This window comes from Cajanus cajan, chromosome 11 (assembly GCF_000230855.2).
Source record: "Cajanus cajan strain Asha chromosome 11, NIPB_CcT2T_4, whole genome shotgun sequence".
In the NCBI taxonomy this organism is placed as follows: Eukaryota; Viridiplantae; Streptophyta; class Magnoliopsida; order Fabales; family Fabaceae; genus Cajanus; species Cajanus cajan.
Window position 1 is genome coordinate 8,492,663 of NC_138527.1, and position 12,163 is coordinate 8,504,825.

A 12,163-nucleotide genomic window follows, 5' to 3' on the forward strand; every position below is an offset into this window, starting at 1 on the left:
GCCCGCTTCGAAGGTTTCTTTCCAAATCCTTTCTTTTACCGCTTTCATTTATCGCTTTTTGATTGTTGCATTGCACGTTTAAAGCTTTCATCATGTAGATAGTTTACTTACAATCGTTCTAATAAATAGGGGTAGTTTAGTAATTTTACGCTATTATTTATGAAATAATCCGTCATAGGGAACCCGAAAGGGGCGTTGTGGGGTGCTAACACCTTCCCCACACGTAATCGACTCCCTTACCCAACTCTGGTTGTAATGGCTAAAGTTGATTTGCGAAAATCAATTGCCTTATGACTTTTTCCAATGTTTTGAATAAAACATTGGTGGCGACTCCAAGAACCCCTTTTTGCGAAAACCACTAATCTATGGAGGGTCCCGTTTGGGATTAATACGGATTGGTGAGAATCATTTAACAAAATTGTTAGTTCGATAAGGTCTCAGTTTGAGAATAAGTCGTTCTAACAATCCATCATTTTTCAAAACTAAAAAGAGAGTCCAACCATCGTCGCGAATGCCAATGTCCGTTTCGGCGGGTGGCGACAGATGGCGACTCCGCTGGGGAAGCCTCGAGAGTCAGTCCCATTTAGTGATGGATTATTTCTAAAACGATAGTTTAAAATTACTTCATTACCCCTCGCTTGTATGATAATATGTTTTACCTAATTGGCTTTAATAAATGTTGGATGTTTAAATTTTCGCAATTGTTTGAAATATAAACTGCACACGAACCTTTGCACACAACAGTTCCCTCTATACCCGGGGGCATGAGTGGAAAGCCATAGGGAGTGGATGTTAGTACGGCCGGTTGTCGAATGGGTCTATAGGTGCCCGTAGACCGTTGTCGGAAAACATCACTCAAGGTGAAAACCATGAACTCAAGTCCGACAGTGCGTTGGAACTTTCCATCGACTTACGACGATAGGGATTGGGTCCCTATAATGGGGGCACCTTGGGGGCCTTAGACCGGTGAGAACAGTTAGAACCTCCTTGAATATGCACTTGTTTGCAGGATACCCCTACCTCGTGATTCGCTCGTGACTGTTCGTGGATGAGTGAATTGTTTGTGCATTGTTTATGTGACATTGTTTGAGCATACATTGCATTCTTTAAACATACAACATTCCCCTTTTAGAATAAGAATAAATAGGAATAAGAATCTTCCATTACATGGTGTTAACATCTACCCTCATCACATTCATGTAGGTAGTTTCCCTTTTCACCCAAAAAATACAAAAAACAAAATACCCAAAAAAAAAAAAAGTTATTTATCCAAACCAAGCAATATCATGCATCATCTTAGGAGCATCCTGAAAACATGATAATGCTTAGTTGAATAAACACAATGCATGCATATTCAACGCCATCATCTCATATCATGCATTCTTATCGAAGATCATGGAGGGATCTAGGGGAGTGCAAGGACAGTTGAAGAAAGTGGACTTCTTGTTATACCGTGCCGAGAGGTTGGACCACCTCTATTCTTTGATGCCACATGAGGCTCGTGTTGAGTTCGAGAAATCATATGGACGAGTCCTCGATTTGATGAAGATATGTGTGGATCCGGCCTTTCTGAGAGCATTGGTTCACTTTTGGAGTCTCGATCTGCATTGCTTTGAGTTCCCCCAGTTTGACTTAGTTCCTACTCTCGAGGAGTACGAGCTCATGCTGCGATGGCCCAAATCAGCAGGGGTCTATGTTTTTCATGGTAATTATGTGGCCGTGGAGAGGGTCGCTACTCAAGTCAAACTACCATCATGATCATCTGCCTTAGTGGGGAACGACAGTATCAAAGGTTGGAAGCTCGCTATGATTAAGGATCACCTTTCTTCCTTAGCTGGTGAGGGAGATTGGTTAACTTTCAACAAGACTCTAGCATTAGCCGTGTTTGGGACAGTCCTATTCCCCTTTCACGCTAACACAGTGGACCATGCCGCTATGGATGCTTTCTTCGCATGGGACGTGCACATGAAGAGTCCCGTGCCTGCCATTCTTGCCGACACCTTGCTTTCTGTCAACATATCTCAGCAGAAGCACAGGAAGATTATCCGATGCTGCACCTCCTTGTTATATGTGTGGAGCATCACACACTTCTACGCCTCTAGTCACATGGGGACTTTGCCCGATCCGTTGAGGAGCTTTTCGAAGATCCCCGTATGCCGCCGTTATGCTTCCGAATGGAAGGAAGAGATGGAACAGTGGAGCATTGAGCACTTCACATGGGTTTGTCCTTGGTTCCGTCCGAGCAACGTATTGATGAGATGCGGCAGTTACCCAAGCGTACCTTTGATGGGCCTCAGAGGTTGCATAGCTTATTCACCTAGATTGGCTATGAGGCAACTTATGAGGACTCAGATTGTTCCTACTAAAGAGGAGCTTGGAGGATTGTGTTTCTCCTTTGATTCCGAGCATCAAAGGGACATGCACGCTGTCGTTAGAGCGTGGGAGAGACCAATCTACGAGGGAGATCGAGAGCTTGGAAAGCCTCGGGTATCCATCTCCACCGACTACGAGACTTGGAGGAGCGAGAGGGGAGTGCCCCAACCATCCACCTCTTGCGCAACCGCAGTTACGAGGAGGTTGCTGCAAGAACAAGTCGATGCCTTGACCAAGAAGCTGGAAATCATGGGAGCTCAGATGAGAGTTCTTGAGGAGAAAAGCGAAGAATCCAGTTTCGCCATTGACGGTCTACAAAGGCAGTGCAAGAAAAAAGACCATGAGATAGACCGGCTCAAGGACGAGTGTGCTAACCTTAATGAGAAGGCTATTCGGGCATCCAAAATGCCAAAGGTCGAACCGAGTAGTCAACTCCGAGATGTCGACGCAAAGACAGCACGCCTTGAAGCCGAGTACGCAAGGCAGGCACAGTTGATCAAGGATATGCAAGATGATCTACTCTTGACTCGATCCGATGCGCAGCAATGGCGGAAAGTTGCTCAACAACAAACCGCAAGCCTTTCCGATTTTCACAAGAAGGAAAGGGAAGGATTAGCACATATGGCTAAGCTCCGAGAGGAGAAGGATCGAGCCGAAGACGAGCTTAATGAGCTGCAAGCCATGATCAACTACTATATTCAAAAGGCGAAGGACGCTCAAAAGATTAGTGATAATATGAGCCAAGCGGTCCATACGCAAGCCGAAGCAATGGCCCGTCATGTAGAGGAAGCCGAAGTTGAATGGAGAAAAAACATGAACCCGCTTGTGGGTTTCTATCGGCTTTTCTCATTTTGTAAAAATTTGCTTCAAAGCATTGTATAATGAGTTGTACACTTTCTTTGATTAATAAATCAAATTTTTGAGATCTATGAAATCTTTCAATTGCCTTTGCATTTCATAGTCATTCATTTGCATACATCTGTCCTAGTAATTCATTAATAACATTAATAAAAAGAAAGGATTAATCGATGCGTATGTTCAGAATGGATCGCACGCCGTTTGTTATTAAGTGTAAGCCAACAACCGCGCCAAGCGAACGCACATCAACTCCGTTGTTGGTAATCAAGACGAATAAAGGGGAAGGTCCGACACCGTTGAAGATCACTGCTCCAAGACCTTTTCCCTACGAATCGAATAAGGCTGTGCCATGGATATACGACATCCATTCTTCTGTCGACAGCGATATCTCTAACATCGCTGGACTTGGGGGCATGACTAGGAGTGGCAGGATCTACACTCCCGAAGATCTTCATGATAAAGCTCCCAAGAATAAAAGAAAGGAAGAAGAAAAAGAGAAAACCGAGGAAAATAAAGAATCCGAGGAGGAGACTGACGAGCTGTTAAAATATATCCCACAGAGCGAGTACTCCATCGTGGATCAACTTCATAGGACGCCAGCAAAGATTACTCTGTTGTCGTTGATCCTAAGCTCCGAACCGCATCGGCAAGCTCTGTTGAAAGTCTTGAACGAGGCGTACGTGTCGCACACTATCTCCCAAGACAAGTTTGAGGGGATTGTTAGTCACATCACGGCTAATGATCACCTTACTTTCACCGATGAAGAAATCCCCGTCGAGGGACCGAATCACAACAAGCCCTTGCACATCTCTGTAAAGTGCAAGGAATATCACATCGCTAAAGTCTTGGTGGATAATGGATCTTCCTTGAATGTGATGCCAAAAAGAACGTTTGATCAAGTGGCAAACAAGGGAATCCAAATGCACCCGAGCGACATGATCGTCCGAGCTTTCGACGGTTCTAAAAGAGAAGTGGTGGGAGAAATCAATCTTCCAATCCAAATTGGACCCACCATCTTTAATGTCGAATTTCAAGTGATGGACATTACTCCCGCGTACAGCTGTCTCCTCGGCCGACCTTGGATTCATGATGCGAAAGCTGTTCCCTCTACGCTCCACCAGAAAGTTAAATTCATAGTGGGTGACAAGCTGGTGACCGTACAAGCTGAAGATGACATACTCATCAGCAAGCCATCTGCCATACCTTACGTGGATGCAGCAGAGGAAGCTTTAGAGACCGCCTTCCAAGCATTGGATATTGCCAATGTCGAAACATTTCCCCGAGAAATGAAGAAGGTAGCCTACATGCTCACCAAGAACGGATACTTGCCTGGACAAGGACTTGGCAAGGATTCCCAAGGAATTCCCGAGCTACCCATTATTAAGGATAATCCGGGGAAACAAGGGTTAGGATACAACCCTAATAAAGATCAAAGGACGAAGAGGAACCAAGATCCTTCTCGACGTTCTTTAAGCCAGATCTTTAGGAAGGTCGGTTCACAAGTGTCAAGGCCGGTCGTCGTCATCAAGTGCTCTTCTTCTTCCGATATGGATGTATAGACCTGATGACTGTTAGAGATCACTCCTCGGGGACAGCCCGACCCCCGAGCCTCGATAGGGCACATGTTTCCGCTAGAATTATAATAAAATCGTTCTTTATTAGTTCTTATTGCTTCTTTTCTTGCTTGCAATAAATTTCTAGACCACATTATTTTTAACCCTGTTTGAATAAGCATGAATGAGGTTAAAATCGTCTTAATAACAATAAACCCGCATCATTTTTATGTGGAAGTGTGTGTGACAACTTGGAGCACCTTTCCTTGGCCTCGACAAGTGCCATCATGGATAAAAAAGAAATCCTTTAAGGACAAAATCCTAAAAACAAAAAAAGCTCGGCAGGAAACCCAAAAAGGGGGCTGCGCAAAAATAAGAGCAAAGAACTCGCTAGGAATCCCACAAAAGGGTGACCTAGGCAAAAATTAGGGTTGCAAAATGAAACAAAGGTCCGCTGAGACGCCACAAAGGGGTGTTTTAGGCAAAAATAAGGACAATAAAAAAAAAAGCAAAAGAAATCCATGATGGTACCATGAGCTGAATTCAAAAAGAAAGGTTCAAGGGAAGCTATCTAAGTTGTCGAATCACAACGTCAATAACAAGACTTTCTTAACTTCATAAGTGTTTAATCAAACAAGCCTAAACACATGAGCCTACCTTGGCCAGCCATTCTTACAAAAACCGTTTTCAAAACAATAATAATCTCCTCTAAAACACAAACTTTTGAACAAAAATATCTTTCCTTTCTTTTCTCTTGTCCCAAACGATTTTAGAATAATCTAGTGGAAACATGGAGATATAGTGGTCAATAGGAAGGTTGATACGTCTTCTAAAGGAAGGGAAGGATCACTGGGTTGATGACACCAATCTCGATATAACACGCATCATTCCTCGGTTACAGAAATCGGCAGCGCACAGCCCGTCTAGAGGAATGGCAAAATCCAAGCAAAGAAACGCATCGGTTAATTCTTTTGAAAAATAAATCAAATAGAATTAGGTGCATCCTACCGCATACATGCATACAGATGATAGGTGTACTGGAAGATCACTTATTCTCTGTTTATTTCCAAAAAAAAAAAAAAAAAAAATTGCGCCCGTACCATGTTCAGTACGCCCGTACTAAAATTAGGGTTACGAACAAATTTTCAACTCAATACGGGCGTACTGAAATGGATACGGCCGTATTGGCCATAACGTCCACACCAATACGGGCGTATTGATTTCAATACGGCCCGTATTGGCCCATTCTTTTGTACATCAACAGTAAGGTCAGTACGGCCGTGCTGAATTCAGTACGGACCGTATTGACCTAATTTTTTCTATAAATACGTCCCTCCTCCTCTCATTCATCACAACGTCTTCATTCCTCTGCATACTTTATCTGTGAGTGTGTTTGAGATCCCTCCGATTCTGAAAAATCGAGTAAAAAGGCAAAAATTCAGAAAATCCAACAATCGTACAGAATAACTGAGCCCGGAGAGGCTTGCCGAAATAATACTCCCCAGAGACATCTCAGCTTGCACTCTTGGGCCGAATTCCCAGTGAAAGCTATCAGAGCAAGATCAGCAAGATCCCCCAATGGAAGCATGATCATCCAAACAAAATATCCGAGTCAAAGGACTTAGACTTCCTCAGTGGAAGATAGCTTTCCAACTCGAACGACGAGTGAAGCTAAGCCTGAAGAGGCTTTCTAAATAATACTCTGGGATACATAAGATCCTCAATCCCCATTCGCCTACTCAGAGGCACTCCTTCAAAAAGAGAAAATCCAAAAAGATCAATAACCATTCCCCAAGCGGAATTCGGTATTCAGCCAAACACCGAACGTCAAGATAATCCGCCTAACAGAAGAGGCCAATCAAGATCAATACGACAGAATCCCCCAGCGGATAACAGCCTACGCAGAGGCAACAAAACCAGAAAATCAAAAAAGTCACCCGAATAAGGATAATCGGGATACTCCACCAACGTCGAAATGACGTCAGCCACTCATAAGGCATCGCTCACCTCAGAAAGAGCATCTTTGTGTCTGCATCCCCAAGGAATCAGAATTTCCCCAGTGGGCACCAACTACGCAATGGAAAGTTGGGACACAAGAACCTATGAGTAACTGCACATCCCCTAGACGGATCCCTGCGTTATCCAGCCCTCAGCGGCACCAAAATCAAAAACAACCGTCGAAGCAGCATCATGGACTGTGGAGACAAAATCATCACAAATCCCTGGAGAGGGCAAACTCACGCTACCAAAGTGACCAGAAGCACGGAGGTATGCAACCCTGGGGAGGGCAAACCACAGACCCTGGAGAGGGCAAACTCACGCTACCAAAGTGACCAGAAGCACGGAGGTATGCAACCCTGGGGAGGGCAAACCGCAGACCCTGGAGAGGGCAAACTCAAGCTGCCAAGGTGATCAGAAACACCGAGGTATGCACGAGCCTGGAGAGGCGACGACTAATACTTAGCTACCGACGTCGTCAGAAACACGGAGGTATGCAGCTGCCAACGTCGTCAGAAATACGGAGGCATGCAGACCCTGGAGAGGGCAAACTCACGCTACCGAGGTCGTCAGAAACACCGAGGTATGCACGAGCCTGGAGAGGCGACGACTAATACTCAGCTACCGACGTCGTCAGAAACACGGAGGTATGCAGCTGCCAACGTCGTCAGAAACACGGAGGCGTGCAGACCCTGGAGAGGGCAAACTCACGCTACCGAGGTCGTCAAAAACACCGAGGTATGCACGAGCCTGGAGAGGCGACGACTAATACTCACCCTAGAGAGGGCAAACTCAACCTAGAGAGGCTACTCAACAATTTTCCCACCTGAAGACACTACAAGTCGGAAGGATGGCTTACTCCCCGGACAATTGGGTCAACTCCTTTACTTGTCAACCGGTACACCAAAAAAGCCGTTCGACTAAGTAAAGGGGGGGCAGCTGTAGACCCCTAAAATTGTCCGGGTCGGAAATAAGACTCAAAGACTCTCGACGACCGAAGGAAAGTCAGCCGGAAGGACTCCTGGAAGACCCTAGGATGATTCTTTGTAGGTCTAGAAGTCTTAGAGTAGCTTAGAATAAGGGTGTGTGAGGATTTGGAGCATTTCTCCACCCTCTTGCTGAGTATTCTTGGGTTTTTGAGCTATTCTCTGCCCTAGAAATCTCTCCGAGAGCTGATCCGACTAAGTTCTTGAGTTCATGAGCCTTTAGCTTGAGACTCGAACAAGTCGAAGGGAAATCTCTTTGATTTCCATAGTTAATATTTATTTTTAGGGAAAGGAGCGAGCGAACGTGTAGTGGGAAGGAGCGCCAAAAAGCCTCCTAACTCCTTTTTGAATATATAAAAGCCCGCTTCGAAGGTTTCTTTCCAAATCCTTTCTTTTACCGCTTTCATTTATCGCTTTTTGATTGTTGCATTGCACGTTTAAAGCTTTCATCATGTAGATAGTTTACTTACAATCGTTCTAATAAATAAGGGTAGTTTAGTAATTTTACGCTATTATTTATGAAATAATCCGTCATAGGGAACCCGAAAGGGGCGTTGTGGGGTGCTAACACCTTCCCCACACGTAATCGACTCCCTTACCCAACTCTGGTTGTAATGGCCAAAGTTGATTTGCGAAAATCAATTGCCTTATGTCTTTTTCCAATGTTTTGAGTAAAACATTGGTGGCGAGTCCAAGAACCCCTTTTTGCGAAAACCACTAATCCATGGAGGGTCCCGTTTGGGATTAATACGGATTGGTGAGAATCATTTAACAAAATTGTTAGTTCGATAAGGTCTCAGTTTGAGAATAAGTCGTTCTAACAATCCATCATTTTTCAAAACTAAAAAGAGAGTCCAACCATCGTCGCGAATGCCAATGTCCGTTTCGGCGGGTGGCGACAGTTACTATCCCCAAAATGATGGCCAAATTGAAAGGATAATCAAATCCTTAGAGGATTTGCTTAGAGCCTATGTTTTAGTGAATGAAGATAGTTGGGACAGTTTGTTTCTCTTAATAGAGTTTACCTATAATAATAGCTACCATTTTAGTATTGAGATGACATCTTATGAAAGTTCCATTTTAGGACCAAATAGTTCAACAAGCCTTTGTGTTGGGTGGAACATGGTGAAAGTTCCATTTTAGGACCAAATAGTTCAACAAGCCACTGAAAAGGCGAGTTATTCAGAAAAAGATTAGAGCAATCTAGAGTAAGAGACTGAAACAACCAAGAGGAAGGGACATCCCTTTAGTTAAGGTGATTTGGGGAGGGAACACAGAGGAAAGTGCCACTTGGGAACTAGAAAGTCAAATGCACGAATCGTATCCAAACCTCTTTACTTTAGGTAATTTCAGGGATAAAATTTCAAAAAGGGAGGAGAGTTGTAACATCCTTTTTTTTCCAAATAGATTAGTAAAAGATTTTCTAATTAATTAATTGGAGTTTAAAATATTCTGAGTGATTTGATAAGATAATATCTGTTAATTATCTTTTTAAATTCAAATGTGTGAGTTTAATTAGTTAGACTTTTTATTGATGGGATATGTGTGCGGGTGAAAGTTAAGGTGTTGTTTAAATATATTAGTAATGCTAAGTTTGCCTCACGTGTGATCTAACCCTACATTGTGATCTGAAGAAGGAAGCGAACCAAAGGTAGTTGGAGAGGAACTCATAGAGTAGAATCTTAAAGCTAGCATTAATCATGGTAAGGGGGAAGTGAAAACCTCGCTCTAGGGTGTAGGGTAACTGTTGGGTAGTGGAATTGACCCCCAATCCCTAGGTTGGGTGTATATATGTTGGAGAGGAATTAAACCTGATCCTTTTTATGAACCTATATGAAATTGAATGTTATGTATATAATAGATGTGTGTATTGATGTGTTGGTTACAAGAATCATATGTTATCATCAATCTATGAGTACTTATGGATTCCCGAGGGAACCCTAATGATGTACCTAAACCCTTAGTTTGGAGTTAATTCATAATAATTGTAAATTGTATTACTAAAATGTGGATTAATTAGACTATGGGAACCCTTTTAACAGATTAAAATCAAAGAAATTGTAGAAGTCACATATTTGAAAAAAAATTGTGAATTATGTAGAGTAAGTTTTACTGATACCACGTTGGGCGATAACTTGGTCTCATCGAGTGCGAGTAAACTAGAATGCTCGCAGCCTCGACCATATTGGGCATGAGTTTGGTCTTTTTGGGTGTGAAATTTCAAAATACTTGTGGTGTTATTAATGTTAGGTGTGAGTGTTGTCATGCTGATACTAAGAGTTGTAGAAGTCATTTGGCTGCATCTTGTCGAATGTGGGGATGATCACACCTGGTCTGATTTCATTCTAGAGGCTTGCAACCTTTCACGCACCGAGTGTAGGGTGTGTCTCGTCGAGCACAATTCTTTATCTAAACCTACTTCTTATGTATGTGTATATGCGAGTGGTTAATGTATATAAGTTATTCTAATAAGTGAAAGTGATATGTGACGAATTATGAAGTGATAAGTCATAAAGCATGATGTGTTATGAATGATAATGCATCGAGTTTTGAATGGTATGCATCGTGTGCATTTGTGTTTTGTGATGGGTACGATCCAAAATCATTGCTAAGGAAGGCCCTCTTGTCTAAAAACTTGGGGATTAGTCCTTGGGGATAGTTTGGCTTGGAAATCCCTAATCTCGCCCATTGTGTGCATGGGGCATATCTTGTGTGACTCAACTATCCCAATGAGACCCTATTAGTATATCCCTCTAGTGAGAGTGTTATGATGGCTTAACTCAGCATGTATTCCTAGACTACTTAGCCTTTAGGGAAGGAAAAGTGTTTTTATTGGCGCCATATGTATTTATATTAGAAGAGTCTAGTCTATGTACGATCATAACATTTTGTTTGTGTTTAAATTGTATTTTGATTGATATTGTGATGGAATGAGATATAAACTGAGTTGAAATTATTATATGGATTGATGAGAAGTTTAATTATTGGTTATATATATAATGTTTATGGTTGGCTACTCGGCCTTATTCTACATCGGTAACAGGCGTGAGATATGTTCTCACTCCCCTATTTTCCTTATGGATGTTTATATGTGGTTGTAGAAGGCTTCCTTTTTGGAGGAGTCTAGTTGATTGAAGGGAGAGTTATGATACCTATGATACTAGGGATATTGAATTATGTTTCATGCTTTCTGTTTTAGAAATTTTAGTTTACTTTCCTTAAAATGTACTTTCCTTAAAGTTGTAATAGCTAGGAGTTGGTTTAGTTTTTTTTGTATTTTGAATGTGATACTCTTTATCTTTGTTTTAAGTTAGTCAAGTACAATATTTTTCTTTTTATAATTATTATATTATGCATGCGGCATAGAAGGTGTCACAAGGTGCTTTCTAAAATTAGAAGTTAAGATATTAATTGGGGCTTTAATTGGATATTAGTTGAAAATAAATTGTTAAAGATGAATTTTTTAAGTTTTGGGCTTTGGTCCCCACTAGCCCAACAACCTTTGGTAAACTTAAAGAGAACTATTAGGTGCATAATACTTTTTTGCTTCTATTTTTCCTTTTTTGAACTCTATGTTGTCACAACCACATGTTGAAGAACTCAAAAATCAAGGAGTGGAAGATCATATTCTTGCTCATTTTCCTTCATAAGAACATTTTTTAGATAAGCGGGGAAGTGTGTTTTCTCACTCTTGGGAGTGAAATAGTTATGGATAATGGGGTTGTTCCCAGAGTTGTGCTAGATTTATGTGTCATAATTCATCTTTTAAACTAACATTTTCCCCTTTCTTGTGATGACAAATATGTTTTTGAACCACACCCTATGGCTATCTCACTCTTGCCCTTGGATGTAAGGGGAACTGTTGTGTGGAATGATTTGTGTACAATTTTTATTTCAAACAAAGTGAGGAATTTAAACAAACAAGTAAACATTAAAGCCATGTTAAGCAAACAAATAAATATTTTCAAAAAGGTAAAAGGGGTAAAATTTAAATTATTATTTCTATTATGCTAAATTCATCATTAAATGGGTCTGACCCTCTTTAAGCTTCTCTAATGGAGTCGCCATTTTTTGGAACTCGAAAAAATTCTAATCTTAACTACAGATGGTTTTGACTTCCGTTTGAAAATCCCATCGGCTTAGGAATGCCCAAAAACTAGACTAATGCTTCACCAATAATTTTTTAAAAAGGTTCTTAGGAGTTGCCATCGACATTTTACTCAAAACGTCGAAAAAAGAAAAAGGTTTTCAAAATTCAATAATGGCCTTGACAGCCAGAATTCGATCTAGGGGTCAATTATATGTAGGAAAGGTATTAGGCACCCTACAACACCCTAACTCGGTACCCCTTGACGAATTTAGCATAATAATTAACAATAATTAAATATTTATGCC